Source organism: Podarcis cretensis (genome assembly GCF_951804945.1).
Source record: "Podarcis cretensis genome assembly, chromosome: 2".
NCBI lineage: Eukaryota > Metazoa > Chordata > Lepidosauria > Squamata > Lacertidae > Podarcis > Podarcis cretensis.
In genome coordinates this window covers 14,305,585-14,325,158 of record NC_137171.1, presented here as the reverse complement: position 1 = coordinate 14,325,158, position 19,574 = coordinate 14,305,585, and the positions used below count along the sequence as shown (strand labels likewise).

The following is a 19,574-nucleotide window of genomic DNA, read 5'->3' as shown; positions in this document are numbered from 1 at the left end:
CTTCACGATCTGCCCTTCCAGTGAGCACTCAGGGCTGATTTCCTTCAGAATGGATCGGTTGGATCTTCTTGCAGTCCATGGGACTCTCAAGTCTCTCTCAAGAGTGTGTGTGGGAAACCCTTATTTTGGCTAGGGGCCTAATAACAGGACCTGGTTGGACCCTCGCCCTCCATGCCTTGCCTTGAGGGGCTATGGCCGCTGTATGCCTGCTTGCAACAGACCATTAGATGAGGCATACATAGGAAGCTATTCCTAGGGACCGAGGTCCCTTCCTCCCCTGCCCCCATAAAAGGGGGGCGCCCCCCAAATTGATGGGCATTTCCAATCAATACAGTGCCAGTGCACCATGTCATGTGATTGATTTCTGCAGTGTATGAGGTAAAACTGTTTGCAGGAAGCCTGGACTAACATTTGTAGTTTAATGGTGAATTTTGGACATAACAGAGATGTAAAAGATTCAGATTATTATAAAAGATGCAGGAGGAAATGATTAAAAATAGGACCTACAGCAGGGCCGGATTTAGGTTTGATGAGGCCCTAAGCTACTGAAGGTAATGGGGCCTTTTATATGTCCAGCTGTCCTTTGTCAACAACAAATGGTCTTTTTTATGTTGAATATATGCCATATGGTAATTTATAGGTATCTAAAGCCATCTGCACATAACAAAATATGTATTTTATCAAAGTAATTGTCGAACTGAAAGACAATTAAGAAGAAGTATATTAATAGTGAATTTTTGGGGGTTACCCGAGAGAGCGAGGCCCTATGCTATAGCTTGTTTAGCTTATACAGTGGTACCTCAGGTTAAGTACTTAATTCGTTCCGGAGGTCCGTTCTTAACCTGAAACTGTTCTTAACCTGAAGCACCACTTTAGCTAATGGAGCCTCCTGCTGCCGCTGGAGCATGATTTCTGTTCTCATCCTGAAGCAAAGTTCTTAACCCGAGGTACTATTTCTGGGTTAGCGGAGTCTGTAACCTGAAGTGTATGTAACCTGAGGTACCACTGTACGTAAATCCGGCACTGGCAAGGAGGGAAGTCCAGAAGATTCTTTGGAATCTTGTTTTTATGTTAAATATTGGATACAGTATGTGATTGTAAAACTCTGGTTTGAAAACCAAATAAACAAATATATATATATATATATATATATATATATATAATATTAATTTGGTTTTCAAATTGGGGTGCCAACTTGAATATAAGGGGGGGTCCAAATAAGCTCTACCCTGCAGAATCTATCTATATTTATCTATCTATATCTATCATCTATCTATCTATCTATCTATCTATCTATCTATCTATCTATCTATCTGTAGATTCTGCAGGGTAGAGCTTATTTGGACCCCCCCTTTATATTATATTCAAGTTGGCACCCCTGAAAGGAGTGCCGGGGCGGGGGGGGGGTGTCCCTTCTTGGTGGGTATCTCCCCCCTCCGTTCACTTGCAAGCCTTCTCCTCGATGTGCGTGTCCCGCATTTCGGAAGTAAGAGGCGGCGGCGCGGTTTGAGAGCGCGCGCGCGCCTATTTCCTTATTTTTATTTTGCAATCCCCCTCGCCGCTTTCCCTTTCGCCTGCAAATGGCTTCTGCACCTTTAAATAATTCATCGCTCTGTCTTTTGCCTCTGCCTCCTTGCATGGGGCTGGCTGGGGAGGAGACAGCAGAGGAGGCAGCAGCAACAGCAGCAGCCGCCCGAGCCTGGTGACATCAGCGCCAGGACTTCAGCAGCCACCTGCTTCCAGCCAGAGAGAGGAAGAGAGAGGAAACTGCTGGGAACCCCCGAGGATCCTCCTCCTGCTGCTGCTGATCTCCCAGATCTCCCCTCCACCCATCCCATCCCTTGGAGACCCCTCGCCCTCCAGGTAAGGGGCGCCGATTGCATGGGCCACCCGGGTTGGGAGGGCTGGCTTTCTGCGTGCATGGAACCCCAGATGATCCCACCGAGCTCGATCCGAGCCAGGCGGAGCCTGGGAGATCTCTCTTCACCATCAGAAGGCTCTTTTTTTTATTTTTTGCCTCCTCCTCTTCTGCCTGCAGCAGCTGCCGATTGGAGCCTCCCGGGTCCCAAAGGCAGATGCGTTCTGTCTTCCATGACTCTTTATAAAAAAAGTCAGGAGAGAGTAAGCCGGGAGATCGGGCGGTGGGGTAAACCCTGCGCCCCCCGTGCAAGTTTCAAAAGGGAAACAAAAGTTGGCTGGCGCTGCTGGGAGCGGAACTTGCACTCTGCAACCCCAGCTGCAAGCATGCTGGCCTGCTAGAAATAAGTCAAATTAATCTTGGATCCCGAAAATGGCTTTGGAAACAGAGTAGTACGTAGTAATAGGTTGGAGGAAGTTGTCTGGGAATTCGGGGTTCTGGGGTTCCCCAAGAGTTGGGGGGATACCTCTGCAGAGGACATGTGGCCTTGTGGTTAGAGCAAGGGCACCTTATCGTCCATTGTTCAGGAAGCAGCAGTGGGGTGAGAAGGGGACAGCCCTGCAGAGCTGGAGCAGAACCCTGAATTTCAGGAGGGCATCATGGGTAAGAATGGGCGCAGTAATAAAACTGCGGGCACGTTTGCGAAGCTAAGCAGGGTCCGGTATGGTTTCAGATTGGATGGGCAACCTTGTGTTGAAATTGCTGCATTGCAGGGGGCTGGACTAGATGACCATCGGGGTCCCTTCCAACTCTAGAAATTCTGTGATTCTTCCATCACAAGCTGTGTGTGGCTGGATGGGGAAAAAAATATGTGTGTATTTATTTTACATGCTGAGCACTGTCGCTATTCTCTCTCCCCTCCTTCGTTTCTCCCTGAAAAACTGGGGTGCCATTTCTGCACCCCATGCAGGAAATGAATGAGCTTGCAGAGCTTTTGAATGAATGAACATTCTGGCTTGGGTGGCCTTAGTTGCAAGATAAGTTCAGGTGACAACGCCCCTCCCTCCATTTCTGGCTTGGAAGAGGTGGGAAATTCCAACTGAGAATTATCTCACACCCCCTTGTGGGTGCTCTGTTTATAGTGAAAATAGGGGGAGTGTTGTTGGGCAGCAAGCAGTTTGCATTTAGGCACCAGTAAACGCCTGACTTTGCCGTCCTCTGACGCTGGCAGTGCTGCAGAGCGTTCTCTTCTTTGAATGGCTTCCTGGCTCTGGCACCACTCCTGGCTTTCCTGAATTTGTGCAGTTGGCTCGTAGTTCACGACCAGGGGGCTATTCATTCAGTGTGGCTTGACTGAGGCAGGAAATCCCATAAGCGACTCTTCCTCTGCCCCGGCAGTAAAAAATAAAAAATAAAAATCATGCTAATAAATTAAATAACGAAACCATCTGTGCCCTTCCAGGACACACCAAATCAATACCTGCCATCACGGGCATATAATAACTCTGCAGTCTTGACCATAGCATTCTCTAAATTAAACTGGATTGTGGGTGTGCACCCACCCACCGGGGCAGCACTTCTTGGCGTGACTAAGAGACACAGGCTGGCAGTGATGGGGTTCCTGAATTTCTTATCTGCCCAAGGCTGTTGGCTCAGCCATCAAATGATTGGTTAATAAAGGAACCCCGGGCAGGGGTAGCCCAAGTCATTTTGCTGCCTGAGGCGGAAAGACAAGGTGGCAAAGTCTTGTTCTGAAGCAGACCTGATTGACAGCTGTCTCTCACTTCAATACTAGGAAAAGGAGGGACAGTGTGTCCTTAGGGGGTGTAGGGCAGGGCAGGTGGCACACGCAGCTCTGCTTCCCAACACCTCATTGTCACCCAGTAGCAACTGCTGCCTGAAGCAGCTGACTCACTCTGTCTAATGGTAGGGCCAACTCTGACCTTGGGAACTTCATGAAGCCAGTTCCCTTGAATCTTGGATTTGTTTGTGTGCTTCTGGGCTTGTGCTTCTACCCATCCTTGGTGTTAGGAAGAGTGAAATTACTTGAACTATAAACAAGGCTGTATATGATTTGTGTTTACCCCTCCCCGCAAAGAAAACTGAAGCAGGAGAAGCCGGGTTCTGTATGCCTCTGTATTAAAAAACCCCAACACACATAATAAGAGAAATGTGCATATTTTTCATTTTAAAAAACCAACAATTTTGCATTTTTGTATTTTGCATGACTTCTTTTGGTTTTGCTAATCATGAGTAGGGGTAATGAACCAGCTGGGCATTAAAAGCCTCTCCTCTAACCCACTGGAAATCTTATTTAGCCACCTCTTTTGGCAAGCATTGCCTACACATTTTCAAACACATCTTTGCGTCATGCAGAGAGAAAGGGGGGGATGAAATTAGCAGGAGGCTGTATTCTCTTCCGAATACCACAGTCTGTGTTTAGCAGAATCAGAGCCCTTCTTATAAATGAGGGTCAGACCCCCTTTTGAACGAGACCTCTCTATTAAAATGGCAAAGGAAGTATTATTTGTATGGCATATTGTTACACTGTGTGCAAAACAGGGTTGCTTTTGCAAGAGCGTGGATTTCACAATAGCTGATAACTGTTTATGGAGGTTTAAGGAACTAGGGAGATCCCAAGGTATGGGAACAACATTTACCCAAATAATGTCGTTCAGGCATGATGATGATAATGATAATAATTTATTTCTTTATACCCTGCCCATCTGGCTGGGTTTCCCCAGCCACTCTGGGCAGCTCCCAACAGAATATTAAAAACACGATAAAACATCAAACATTAAGAACTTCTCTAAACAGGGCTGCCTTCCAATGTCTTCTTAAAGTCAGATAGTTATTCCCCTGACATCTGATGGGAGGGCGTTCCACAGGGAGGGCGCCACTACAGAGAAGGCCCTCTGCCTGGTTCCCTGTAACCTCACTTCTTGCAGGCAGGGAACCGCCAGAAGGCCCTCGGAGCTGGACCTCAGTGTCCGGGCTAAGTGATGGGGGTGGAGATAAGTTGATTATTGGCAAATTGATAAGTAGTAGCTGTTGTTTTCCTTTCAGCTATGCACTGTGGATGTGGGTGGCGCTGTGGGTTAAACCACAGAGCCTAGGACTTGCCGATCAGAAGGTCAGCGGTTCGAATCCCCGTGACGGGGTGAGTGCCCGTTGTTCGGTCCCAGCTCCTGCCAACCTAGCAGTTTGAAAGCACGTCAAAGTGCAAGTAGATAAATAGGTACCGCTCCGGCGGGAAGGTAAACAGCGTTTCCGTGCGCTGCTCTGGTTTGCCAGAAGTGGCTTAGTCATGCTGGCCACATGACCCGAAAGCTGTACACCAGCTCCCTCGGCCAATAAAGCGAGATGAGCACCGCAACCCCAGAGTCGGTCACGACTGGACCTAATGGTCAGGGGTCCCTTTACCTTTACCTTTTATGCACTGTGGAAGTGGTTTGGAAACCTAGTGCCCTGTGATGCTGTTGGACTACAACACCTGCTGGCCTCAGCTAGCGTCGCCAGTGGTTGGGGTGATGGGAACTGAAATCCAGCAAATATCTGGAGGACCAGAGGATATGTACCACTGCCTTGTGCAACTGGACGTTCAGTCTTTGAGCACCTCAGCATATTCCTCGCCACATCCTTTGGTTCAGTTTAGACATCCTGCTAAACAATAGTTAAGGAAGTAAAGTGTGGCTTAGCATGATGTCTGAATTGACAAATCATGGTTTGCCATCAGCCAGCAAATCAGAACTGGAAGCCATGGTTTTAAGTGGGTTTGGCATGATTGGTTTGCAACGGCCTGTCTTCACCTCCAGATTACTGCACTTAGATATGAGAATGCTGAGCAGATGGGAAATAAAAATAGACAAGCAGGCCTATAAAGTAGTACCTCGGGTTACATACGCTTCAGGTTACAGACGCTTCAGGTTACAGACTCCGCTAACCCAGAAATAGTACCTCAGGTTAAGAACTTTGCTTCAGGATGAGAACAGAAATCATGCAGTGGCGGTGCAGTGGCAGCAGGAGGCCCCATTAGCTAAAGTGGTGCTTCAGGTTAAGAACAGTTTCAGGTTAAGAACAGACCTCCGGAACAAATTAAGTTTTTAACTTGAGGTACCACTGTACCATGATTTGCCTGTACATTGGGGTGCTCAAACAATAATTTGAGTTCTGAACAGTGGAGTGGTTTAGCAGTAGCAGGGGTCAGCAACCTTTTTCAGCAGGGGGCCGGTCCACTGTCCATCAGACCATGTGTTGGGCCGGACTATATTTTTTGGGGGGAAATGAACGAATTCCTAAGCCCCACAAATAACCCAGAGATGCATTTTAAATAAAAGCACACATTCTACTCATGTAAAAAAAACCAGACAGGCACCACAAATAAACCAGAGATGCATTTTAAAGAAAAGGACACATTCTACTCATGTAAAAAACACACTGATTCCCAGACTGTCCGCGGGCCGGACTGAGAAGGCGATTGGACCGCATCCGGCCCCTGGGCCTTAGGTTGCTTACCCCTGAGCTATAGCATAACATTTTAATTTGCCAATTCTTGGGTTTGGAAGACATGGGCATATACAACCCTTCAGCTTGGACTTGACAGCCAAACCTCAGTTAAGATGAAGTCCAAACCAGCAAAAAACATAATTTAGAATGATATCTGAATGTTAGATGGCATCAGGTCTTCAAAATGACCGTGAATGATGGGATGTTTCACATACCTACAGAGCAGCCATAGTCTGAAATATTTTTTGGTCTAAGAGTCTTATGACCTGATCCTATGCAAGGATATTGGAAGTAAGTCCTGGTCAATGGAAAATACTCTGAAGTAAGCATGCAAAGTTTTGCAGTGGGGTTAATTGTACAGAACTGTGTTTGATCTTGATGAACTCGTACCAGTATGCCTGAGTCAGGGGAGTGAGTGTTACAGAATCATAGAATTGCAGAGCTGGAAGGGTCCATGAGGGTGATCTAGTCCAACCCCCTGAAGTGCAGGAATCTTTTTCCCAATATGGGGCTCAAACCCATAGCCTTAGATTAAGAATCTCATGCTCTAATGTTGTCCTCTCGTTCAGTAAACACCAGCCTGCTAGCACTGTACCAGTGTTGCCTTAACCCTGGCTTGCAAGCAGTGGCGTAGCGTGGGTTGTCAGCACCCGGGGCAAGGCAAGTAATTTGCGCCCCCTAACCCGTGGATTTGCGCCCCCTAACCCGTGGATTTGCCCTAACCCCAGATGTTGCGCCCAGTGCGGCCGGCCCCCCCTGCACCCCCCACGCTACGCCACTGCTTGCAAGTAATCACTGGCCTGGTTGCCTATGGCTAGTAAAAAAAAAATGCCTTTGGGAATTCAGGGAACTGGGCAGAGAAGCATTTGCTAATTGGAAAAGTTCCTTCATTCTTTCAAGCCACTAATGCTACAACCAATATAAGTACCGTATTTTTCCGTCTATAAGGCGCCCCCATGTATAAGACACCCCCTATTTTTGGGGACTCCGATTTAAGAAAATGGGGGGGAGATCTATCCGTGTATAAGATGCCCCCAAATTTTGGACATTATTTTTTAGGGAAAAAACCTAGTCTTATACATGGAAAAATATGCTACATGTGGAGTGGTGAGCTAGTTCGGTTTTTTGTGGGCTAGGGTTAACTTTTGTCAATTTGTTTTGTAGCAGCCTGAGCCCAGTCCCAGTCACATATTCAGAGTTCAAGTATTTGCCCTATTCTGCACCCCCAATGTATTTAAAATAATTCAAGAAAACATAACAAGGATAAACACTCACATAAAATTAATAGAAGGAGATGCATCCATATTATGAGGCTTCACACACACACCCCAATCTCGAGGTAAAAGCAATGAAAAAAGGCTTGTCGCTCCTTAAAGAACAAATTTATGATGGCATAGTATTTTGCGGACTCTGATGAAGTGTTATCTGAAGTTGACATTGGTTATAATGGATGTTTTAAGCTGCCTTAAAGGTGGAAAGGTGGGATATAAATGTTTTAAGTTAATCAAGGGTGAGACCTCCAAGACTTATATTTCTGATCCCAGAAAAGGCGCATCTATGTACACATGTTCCAGTCATGCCGGGTCCATAAACATCCAGTGTTTTTGAAAATGTAGGGTGATTCGATGGTCCTCTAGGACCAGTTAACTACAAGCTGGGGGCAAAGTGATAAGGAGAGAAAAGGTGTGCAAGATTCTGGACTATAGTCTCGGGAAAATAGGTGTATGTTTATCTGGGATGGAGAGCTTGTGGCCCTCTGGATATTGCTGGTAGTCCAACTCCCATCGGCCCCAGCCTGCATGGTCATTGGCCAAGGATGATGGGAGCTGTTATCCATCAGTATCTGGAAGGACACTGGTTCCCCATCTCTGGCAGGTTTGGGAAGCGACGTGTCGATAGTTGCATGAGTGAAGTGCAGAAATACTCGATTGCGTTTTTCTCTGTCGGGAGGCAGATAATAAACTTGGGCAATCTTGTTTCGGAGGACAGAGAGGGTGAGGAGAGATAATGCTTTCATGTATTTTGTTTGGGGGACGCTGCCTCCAAACAGATCCCTGCTCCAAGGCCACTTTCCCACCGGAAAGTAGCTCAGTACAGCAAAGCATCTGTGTGTGGGCAGCAGCCTGTGCCCACGTGGGAGATATGCCTTTCTGTGCCTCTGATAGCATTGGGAGGAGAATATCCCACAAAACCCTCTCCTCGCACACTTGAGATCACACACTGGGAGCTCTCATTAGCCTGCTTTCCACTGCGACCCTGTGCATTTTTATGCAGAAGCAAATCCTCCGCTGGCAGCAGGGCTTACTCCCAGGGAAGCTTTTCTAGAATCGCAGCCTCTCAAACCAGCACACGGTGCTGCTGACACCAAGTCAGGGCCAGGGCAACCACCACCCTTGTGCAAGCATCCTTGTGCCTTGATAGCTCAGTTGGTTAGAGCATGGTGCTGATTATGCCAAGGTTGGAGGTTCGATCCCTGTATGGGACAGCTGCATATTCCTGCATTGCAGAGAGTTGGACTAGATGATCCTCACCCAACTTTACAATTGTATGTCAGTAGGGGTGGCGCTGTGGGACGCAGGTGGCGCTGTGGGTTAAAGCCTCGGCGCCTAGGGCTTGCCGATCGAAAGGTCGGCGGTTCGAATCCCTGCGGCGGGGTGCGCTCCCGCTGCTCGGTCCCAGCGCCTGCCAACCTAGCAGTTCGAAAGCACCTCCGGGTGCAAGTAGATAAATAGGGACCGCTTACCAGCGGGAAGGTAAACGGCGTTTCCGTGTGCGGCTCTGGCTCTGGCTCTGGCTCTGGCCAAAGCAGCGACGTCACGCTGGCCACGTGACCCGGAAGTGTCTCCAGACAGCGCTGGCTCCTGGCCTCTTAAGTGAGATGGGCGCACAACCCCAGAGTCTGTCAAGACTGGCCCGTACGGGCAGGGGTACCTTTACCTTTACCTTTTAGGGGTGCTAGATGACACAACCTTGATAGCAGAAAGTGAGAAGGAATTAAAGAACCTTTTAATGAGGGTGCAAGAGGAGAGTGCAAAATATGGTTTGAAGCTCAACATCAAAAAAACCGAAGATCATGGCCACTGGGCCCATCACCTCCTGGCAAATAGAAGGGGAAGAAATGGAGGCAGTGAGAGATTTTACTTTCTTGGGCTCCATGATCACTGCAGATGATGACAGCAGTCACGAAATTAAAAGACGCCTGCTTCTTGGGAGAAAAGCAATGACAAACCTAGACAGCATCTTAAAAAGCAGAGACATCACCTTGCCAACAAAGGTCCATATAGTTAAAGCTATGGTTTTCCCAGTAGTGATGTATGGAAGTGAGAGCTGGACCAGAAAGAAGGCTGATCCCCGAAGAATTGATGCTTTTGAATTATGGAGCTGGAGGAGACTCTTGAGAGTCCCATGGACTGCAAGAAGAACAAACCTATCCATTCTGAAGGAAATCAGCCCTGAGTGCTCACTGGAAGGACAGATCGTGAAGCTGAGGCTCCAATACTTTGGCCACCTCATGAGAAGAGAAGACTCCCTGGAAAAGACCTTGGTGTTGGGAAAGATGGAGGGCACAAGGAGAAGGGGACGACAGAGGACGAGATGGTTGGACAGTGTTCTCGAAGCTACCAGCATGAGTTTGACCAAACTGCGGGAGGCAGTGGAAGACAGGAGTGCCTGGCGTGCTCTGGTCCAGGGGGTCACGAAGAGTCGGACACGACTAAACAACAACAGGGGTGCTAACCCGATCCACTTATTTCGGATGCATTGCTGGTTTCTTTCTCTCTTTTTTAAGCGCCCTTGTGCGTAGGGCAACCTCTTTCTCAATCAGACGGTGTCGCTCGGGGCGGGGATGCTTGTCACGCTTGTCTCTCCCTGCGTGTGACTCACAAGCAGGCAAGAGGAGAGACGACTGCTCTGGCTGAAGGCCTGGAGGAGAAAAGTGTGTGCGCGCTCGCTCGCCCGCCCGCCCTCCTGCTTGCTTGCTTGCTTGCTTGCTGCTGCTGCTACTTCTTGGCTGCATGGAAAAGGAAGTGTTTGGCTCCAGCAGCTGGGGAAGAGGAGGGGCTCTCTTTACAAAAGCCCCAACCATCTGTCTCTCCTCGCCTGCACCTTGCAGCAGTGCCGCACCGTGCAGGGCGCGCAGCCTCCAATGGCCTCCGGGGGTTGTTTGTTTGTATGCGCGGGTGTGGGCGGCTGCTTTTTCACCAGATCCTGTGACACACAAAAGCGGAGAGGGAGAGAGGGAGAGGGAGGGATGGAGGAGTTTCCAAAACGCCAGGAGGAGAACCAATCTAGATCTGTCCAGCCCACCTTCGTCCTTAGCCACCATCACCACCGACCACCCACCCAGGAGCATTTCGCAGGACATGGGAAGCGCAGGCCGGCGAAGCTCTTGATTCCCGCTGATCCCCAGCCATCTTCCCAAGCCTACACGCCCCCCCCCTTATGCTTTGCTTTCTCTCCTCGGCCCCGCCTGTATCTCTCTCTCTCTCGATCCTCCTAGGGAGCGAGCAAATAGATGGCAAGGCAGCGGCGTGCCCCGAGGAGAAGGGCGGTCGGCTTGTTGTTTGCAGAGGCTGCGAAGCGGGTGGCTGAATGATGCGGCGTGGGCGGCTGGCGAAGAAAGCTCTCTCTCTCTCTGGGAGAGGAAGGGGGGAACCCCAAGGGATCTCGCCAGGAAAGAGCCTCTATGAAGGATTCCCCCTCTCGCAGGAGGAGTGCACCTCGAAACTGCTCGCCTGTGCTTCAGACTGCCTCATTCCTTTAATCCAGAGGTTCACTTCTCAACTTGGGTTCTGTTCTGCACTACTTGCCGGGTCTTCCACACAGGCCCTCCAAGTGCCCCTATTTTCCAGGGACAGTCCTGGATTTTCAGAAGCCGCCAGGTTTCTGATTGGATCCCGGAATGTCCCGCTTTTCCTTGGGGAAAGCCCCTATTTTCATTGGAGAGATGTTGGAGGGTATGATGTCACACTCAGGCTGACTTCCCCATCTGCTAAATGGGCATAATACTCTGCCCTAGGTTTCTAGAATTAGTGACACAAGAAACCTCCCTCTGCCCTCAGCCCTAAACTTTTGGAGTTAGCCTGGTTATAAGCCTTTCTCGAAAGCTTTAACTTTTCGAGTACATGGAGGTGACACACACACACACACACACACACACACACGATCCCAGTAATCCTTAGCAACAGCCCAGGAGGCTAGGTCATTATTACCACCCCTGCATTTCAAATGGAGGAAAGCTGAGGCTTTGGAGTACAGTGACTCCCATAAAGCCATCTGGCAAGGTCATAGCTGAGTTTGAACCAAAGACAAAGGATGCCTTTGGTCTCTGGAAGGACCAAGACTGAGCTCTAGCAGTTTTCTTCCACTTGGTGCCCTTGCGTACATTTTGGACTACAACTCCCATCAGTGCTGGTTGGGAGTGATGGGAGTTGTAGTCTAAAACGACTGGTGGGCACCTCGTGGGGAAAGGCTCAACAAGAGGGTCTCAGAACTGAATCCAGTTTTCTGCTTTAGATTAGCCTGACCCTAGAAGGGTGAGGAACCTCAGGCTTGGGAGTCAAATACAGGCCTCTCTATATCTGACCTTTGGAAACCTTCCCAAGGACACAACCCTCACTGGCCCCAGTTTGCAAAACACACACCAAAAACCACAAAACCAGTGTTTTTGTGTGACGGTATTGTGTCCTTGAACTGTGACAATGCCTTCTGCTTGTAGAAGCAAGCCAACTGTCCAAAGTTTAAAATTTACATTTGTTTCTCTACCCCACTGGTCTCGCCCACCACTAGCATGTGGGGAAGGTTGCCCAGAAGGGAGTACTGTCCGCAGGCTGGGGCGAAAAACCAACTCCCCTTCTGTAGAAGATGCCTCCTTCTCATTGGGCAACCTGCAGTCAACAAGGTCACAGGTCAGAAGGGGACAGAGAAGGGCGGGCCTTGCAAAGAGTATAAAAATGCAGCAGTTCCTCTGCTCTCTCAGCAGCCAGAGGAAGCATGCTGTGTCTTGTCTAGGGTTGCCATATTTCAAGCAGTGAAAATTCAGACAGAAAAGTTGTTGAGCTTTTTGGGCAAAATCACTTTTTTAAAAAAATGCAATTTTGAGCTATTTTTATGGGGAAATGGCACTGCCGACTTGGGCTGCCATACACCTGGATTTTCCTGATGTCCCAATTTGTTTTGTGCTGCAGGGGGGGGAGGAGATGTGAGCACCTGTCAGGTTCTGCGTGCATTTTGCAGCACTTTACTCTGAAGAGTGGTCCCCTTTCTCCACCGTTACAAGAGACTGCAGTCTGCCCCAGCATATTATTGTGGGGAGGGAGGCTGGTTCACACATGCATGTAACGTTGCTTGATTTCTCATCGCTTGATGACTTAACATCCTGACCTCCCTTCAAGCATAGAACGAAGCTGCAGAGCCATCCTGCCCTGCAAGGGCCTGCAGCACCCACTCAGCCCCCTCATATCGGCTACAGAGGCCACGGAAAAGCACAGAAAGCAAAGCCTACACACATAGACACTTAGGTTTCCATGTGTTCTGGATTTCATGCTGAGTTCCAGAATGCATGGTAAGTCTGTATGTTCTACAGGTTTATGCAAGTGGACTTTCCTTTGCAGCTGTCCGCACTTAAAAGTGTGGACATTAGGGTCAGGAGTAACAACACCATACAACATTGGGGGCAGGGCCTGTAGTGCATCCCTGCAGCTCAGTCCTACATAGAATCATAGAACTGTAGATTTCAAAGGGACCATGAGGATCATCTACTACTCCAACCCCCTGCAATGCAGGAATCTTTTGCCCAACGTGGGGCTTGAACCCACAACTCTTGAGATTAAGAGTCCCATGCTCTACCGACTGAGCCATTTGATGCCCCATCCTCTGACGTATGCCCAACAGAGGGCTTTGATGTCTCAAAGCTGAACGGAGCTCCCTTCAGAAGTATTTTGTTAGAGGCGCAGGGAGTTCTGTGATGACTCATTCAGTTTCACCCTCTCAACTCCTTGAGGAACATGTGTACCAGTAGGGATTGTTTATGTCCAGAAGGTGGTTGATCTCCCGATGATATTGGATTCCAGCTTCCATCAGCCCCAGTTGGAATGGCCAATGGTTTGAGAAGATGGAAGTTGTTGTCCCACAGCAGCTGTAGGTTAGCCATCCTTGATCCATATGATCCAAGTGTCTCTTTCAGCCAGGATGGCACTGAGCACATAGGACCAACCACATGAGGACAAACCACAATTTGCCCTGTGGAAGAAGCCTTCCCAGTTTTTATGAAGTGGCATGCAAAATCTGCCTCCACAAGGACGCAGACCAGAGCTGAGGCTTGCTTAGCTTCAGTGAAGTTGCTGCTTCCTTTGCCTTTTGAGTACCACGTCATGGCATAATGGTGATTATGAATTATTCAGGGACCCGGTTTACAACGTACGTTGCGGGCAGGAAAAGAAATGGCTGGCTCTGGTGAAAAGGGCTCTTGTCTCTCAATGCTTAGAAATAGGTGTGCAGCTCTGTGGGTGATAGAAAAGATGGAGGCACAAAAAGATGAGGGCAACCTGTTATGTTACTTGTGTTAGAAACGCTGAGCCTCTTGATGTCCAAAATCTGGACCTTCCAGGAAGGACTCGGCAGTTAGGGGCCTGATTTGCACAAGTTTAATCCTTTCTTCTGGCATTAATTCCCTGCTTGGATTTTGATCCATTGTCTCAAAACCCCATGTTTTTCCTTATTCCTCTTTATTGCTTCTTCCCCTCACCTTTGTTCCTCTGTAGGTTGTGTCCACACCAGTGTTCATAGAAGGATGGGTTGGTTTAATCTTGTCTGTGTATAATGTATAAGTTGACCCTTAGGAGGATCCACACTGCAGCCCATCATAATCACTGGTACAGTGGCTTCTTTGGGGTCTGCACTTGCAGTATTTGGCTATCCAACACTGTCTCTGCATTTCCAGGTAGGAAAAACCCCGAGCCCTTCCTTCCACGTCCTGCTCTTGAGCAAAGTAGACACGCAGCTTTTAGCCTGTGACCTTCTCTGTGCAAGGACCATGCCTTTGCCATATTCTGTACCACATGGAAAGGTATGTGGTGAACCAGGTGTTTTTCTTGTGATCAGGTATTCCAGAGAGAGATTGCAAATAAGTTTAGGATTCCTGGATACAGATCTGATGGAATCTAGAGTGGCAACTAAATAAAGCAAAGCAAGGAGATTAAGACTTGTCTGCTTTACAACTCCAAATATCCTTTCTGGTGAAGAAACGATGCGTCCTCTGTGTTCTGTATAAGCTTAAATTTATCTCATTTGCCTCCTGCCTTCCCTCTAAAATGCTGTGGTATTTTGCGTGCCGGTAACCAATTTTATCACAACAACCATGTAAGGTCAGTTTGATAGAAACTTAGCCTAAGTTTAGCCAACGAACTTGATGGCTAAGGACTTGAACCCAGGGTTCAGTATTCTTAAAGGTAAAGGTAAAGGGACCCCTGACCATTAGGTCCAGTCGTGGCCGACTCTGGGGTTGCGGCGCTCATCTCGCTCTATAGGCTGAGGGAGCCGGCGTTTGTCCAAGTCATGTGGCCAGCATGACTAAGCCGCTTCTGGCAAACCAGAGCAGCACACGGAAACACCGTTTACCTTCCCTCTGGACTGGTACCTATTTATCTACTTGCACTTTGATGTGCTTTCGAACTCCTAGTTGGCAGGAGCAAGGACCAAGCAACGGGAGCTCACCCTGTCGTGGGGATTCGAACCGCCGACCTTCTGATCGGCAAGTCCTAGGCTCTGTGGTTTAACCCACAGTGCCACCCACATCCCTTTCAGTGTTCTTACCTACTGCATATATTGCCTGGTTCTCAGCAATCCTTAAAATAGTCCTGCATGGTAGGCCAGTATTATCATCCCCATGGGGGCACTGGGAAGAATGGCTTGCGAGTTCTGAAGCAATGATTCACTTGCCTGATTCTTTCTGGAACTGGCAACCTGCAGGGCGATCTCTTGAATCTAGCAGGAAAAGGTAAGATAAACACCATTCTTGTACAGATCTAAATAGGTTGTCACAGACAAGTGTTGGCAAACAGGCATCACATCTCCACCCAAACATGTCACACTTTTGAGTCACAGCATGGACAGGCATATATTTGTGTATGGGGGTGGGTGGGAGAAAGAGAAGCAATGGGGTTTTCTCCTGCATTTGTTTTGTGTTTCCCTCTGCCAGCCAGCCAGCCTCTCAGAGCTGTTCCATCCCCCACCCTACGCTAGAGAACACAGGAAGATTTCTGCAACTCACTCCATAACCTACTTTTGCCTCCAGCAAAGGAGACAAGCAAATTTCTCTTGCTTCAGTCATTGGGTTAAAAGGGATCTGAGTGCTGGCTGCTTTTGCTTTAATGGGCCTGTCTGGTTCATCCCAGCACCCCCTGCAGGGAGTCTGGTTCTGGAGGTGCTGGGCAGACTGGGATTATTAGCGGCAAGTGGTGAATGGCCCCAGGCTGGAAGATGAGCCACTGTGTTTTCACGGCTAGAACGACATTATCTGCATGGGAGAGGAAGTATTTGGATGGTGACATCATGTAGGCGTGCATTCCTAAAATGGCTGGATATCCCTTGTTTTCCCACCCACAAGGTCACTGGAACCCTGTGCAGCTAGGAACTCGGCACTGGCTTGGTGTTCCTCCTACAAGGACAGTGCCCTTGTATCTGTGTGATGTCTGAATGACTGAGGGTACGTTGTGTTGTTTGCCGTTAGCACCAAGACTCCAGAATGTGCTGCATCTCTAGAGAACATTGCTGTTAAAACAAAATAATGGCATGTCTGTCCGAAAGACTTGGGCTGTATTTTAAGCCTAAGAGCTGAGATTTTTGTGCTGTTGACCTTTATTTTCAACAGCACGGTTGTCCCGAAATATGAGATGAAATAAAGAGAGGCACGTTTGTGTGTGCATAGAGTGTCTTTTCCTCATAACTGAAGCCACAGTCTGCCACCACTTGGTCAGCATTAAGGGTGGGGGCTTATAAGAACGTTAGAAGAGCCCGATGCATCAAGCCAATGGCCTGTCTCGTCCAGCATCCTGGTCTTACAGATTCCTTTGCAGAAACCCGGAAGCAGGATCTAAGCACAAGAGCACTCGTCTGCTCTTGTGTTTTCCAGCAACTGGTATTCAGAAGCATTCCTACCTATTTGTGAGGCAGATGACCTGGCTTCCTGGCAAGTTAGGGGCCCCCCAATATTCTCTTTTAATGAGATTGCAACTGCAATCCTATACTTACTTACCTGGGAGGAAGAAGCATTGAACTCAGTGGGGTTTATCTTTAATAGATGAGATTGCATTGCATTGCGTGTTTGGGGGCGGGAATGTTGGGTATCAAGTCAAAGTTTATTTTTTGCTGTGACCATCCTGGTCACTGCAACCAAAAAAAGGGGGGGGATCTTATATGCATGCTGTGCATAGAATATGCATAGATACCGTGTTAAAATACAGTGATAACCGAGTTATACATATTTGTGTAGGTCTGAATTTTAATGTATATAAGTTTCTATATTACATTACCAATTAGTCTTTACAGTCCACCATATTGATGAACGTTCTCAGTTTTGGGGCTGCAACCGCGAATCTTGCAACTCATGAACTTACTGGATCCAGACAGCAAATATGTGATCTTCACTCGATCATCCACATCAGGCATCTTACACAATAGTTCACAAATGTATTTAGCTCTCAGTTCAGAATACATAGGGCAGTATAGTACATAATGGTACAGATGCAGGTATAATCCAGATTAATAAAAAGAGGTCAGTGTTGATTCCAATGGGACATTGACTGTTCTCCCTTAATGGTGCAATCCTATGCAAGTCCCACTGAGTTAAAAATGGGACTCACTCCCAGGTAAACTGTATTTAGGGTTACATCCTAAACCACAAGCTTATTTTTCTTTGCGATAGCCTGATTCACAGTGGTGAAGCTGTGGGCCTTATTGGCAGCTTTAATTTACTGCTAGAGGATTATGATTTCAAGAGCATGGATTCCTTATTGGAATATTGGAGTGGCAAATACGCTTTTAACACCTTCATGTTTTGTGGAAGTGGGGAACAGAATGATGGTGTGTTCTTTAAAAAAAATAAAATGATGAGGGGGCTCTTCTTTCGGTTCTCCAGCCCCAAGAAATGTGATGTTTTGTGTTCTTCAGCAAATGTTTCATTTGACTAACCATTGACATCAGTCTATGGATACAGTCCAGGCACCAAGACCTACGTGGTAGGATTCTATTAAGCTGTGATGGCTGCGGTTGATGTGAGTTGTCTTCCAAAACACCTGGAAGGCACAAGTTGGCAAAGGCTGTCTTAAAAGCCTCTGTGGGGGTAGAAGTTGCTTGGGGGGGTGGAGGAGGGGGTGGCACATTTGCCTTGAGTGGACTGCAAATACTGACACTTTCAGCAAAGCCTGCAGAGCTACTGTGAGCATGTGATAAGAGGGAGCAGGCAGCGCTGTGACCCTGGAGTCTCCCTCCTTCTGCTGACTGCGTGAGACCTTGATGAGAGCACCGGGCCGCACCGCAGCAATCTGTGCCTCAGTTTCTCCTTCGGCAGAGCATAACCAAACCCCTAAACAATGATTAATTAATGACTGGCTTCCAACACTTTGAGGTGGGAGGCTGAGCTGAGGCTAGATAACAATGATGAGTTGTTTTGCTGCGTCTGGCTGACTCAGCTGCCTGGATTCAGCACAGAATGGAGCTAATTGGGAACTGAGGAAGGTTTGTTCTGTCTCATTCCTCCCACCCCCCTCCCCAAATATCTGTGCTCCCTGTAAATTCTGGATTTCCCTGTTGCCCTTTCTGGGCAGGGCAAGAGCACAGGGATGTATATATTTTTCTACCAATCTCTTCTGTTGTTTGTGGCATTGTGTGTGTGTGTGTGTGTGTTCTTCCTGTGTCCTCCATCTGCCCTCTGGTGTCTTTCCCCTTGTCCTCTAGCTTGTCCTGCAGCCACAAGAGATGTAATTTTTGGGCTCTGTTGATGCTGGCCTCTGCATCCCGTGGCAGGGCTCTGGCAGCTCCAGTCTCCTAATAACCACAAGTGCTGCAGCGCCAGAGCTGGCAGGGAGTGGAGCATATCTGCACAGGGGAGAGCACCGCAGCTTTGAAGGCCCAACATACGTGTCTTCCGTTGTGCGGGCTTGTCAGAAGCTGTTCAGAGTATACCAGCCCTGAAAGATTTGCTAGCACTTCAGCCTGTGAATTGTGTTAATCCTAGAACTATACAGATCAGAGTGCCACAAAGTCAAGCAACCGCCCACAAAATTGCGATTGGGGCTATTAAGTCTTCAGTAACTTGGAACTCAGTAGGGGAAGTTTAGCTCCATCATTTGCTTTAAAGCAGCACACTCACACACGCACACACACACACTTCAAATGGTTGAAGCACTAAGGGGATATAAGCAGCCAAAAAAGAAAAGAAAGGAAAACCAAAAACATATTGGAGGAAATTGCACATGGTTGAGAGACTTGACCTTTCGTAACACAAAATTTAGACACTTTCCCTCATATGTCTTTCCCACAGCTACAGTTTGATACATGTCATTTTTCACCAGTATAAAATGTTCATCTAAAATAAAGTCACTTGCCTTTATTAGGACTATTAGACTTTGAGAACACTGTCCAACCATCTTGTCCTCTGTCGTCCCCTTCTCCTTGTGCCCTCCATCTTTCCCAACATCAGGGTCTTTTCCAGGGAGTCTCCTCTTCTCATGTGGTGGCCAAAGTATTGGAGCCTCAGCTTTCAGGATCTGTCCTTCCAGTGAGCACTCAGGGCTGATTTCCTTAAGAATGGATAGGTTTGATCTTCTTGCAGTCCATGGGACTCTCAAGAGTCTTGCCACCTGCCACTCGGTGACCACAATCCTAGTAAATGCCATTCCAGCAGCAACAACACAGCAGCAATATGAGTCTTCTACTCTACAGCATCCTTACTCCCATCTTCCTAGCCACTGTCCATGCTGACACAAATCCTGCAGTCATACATCTAAAAAATGAGAAGCTACTATTGTCATGTAATCGGGCTCTCTCTCCCCTATTGCTTTAGCATTGTCCCCTTCCATCAACCATGCCTCACTCAAAAAAATTTAAAATCACCGCTCCTCCCTCTCAACTAGACCAGAAATGAGGAACCTGTGGGCTACAATTCTCACTAAACCTGACCATTGCGCATGCGTACTAGGAGCTGGAGTCCACC

At 48.0% G+C, this 19,574-nt stretch overlaps 1 protein-coding gene across 1 annotated transcript in view; it reads left to right on the top strand.

Moving 5' to 3' along the window:
* The first annotated feature begins 1,725 nt into the window (after positions 1-1,725).
* The window catches only part of BAZ2A (bromodomain adjacent to zinc finger domain 2A), a 61,761-nt gene continuing 43,912 nt past the window's right edge, over positions 1,726-19,574 (top strand). The window contains exon 1 of the mRNA XM_079966331.1: positions 1,726-1,863. The gene's annotated coding sequence lies outside the window, so the exon portion shown is untranslated. The remainder of the gene's footprint in view (positions 1,864-19,574) is intronic.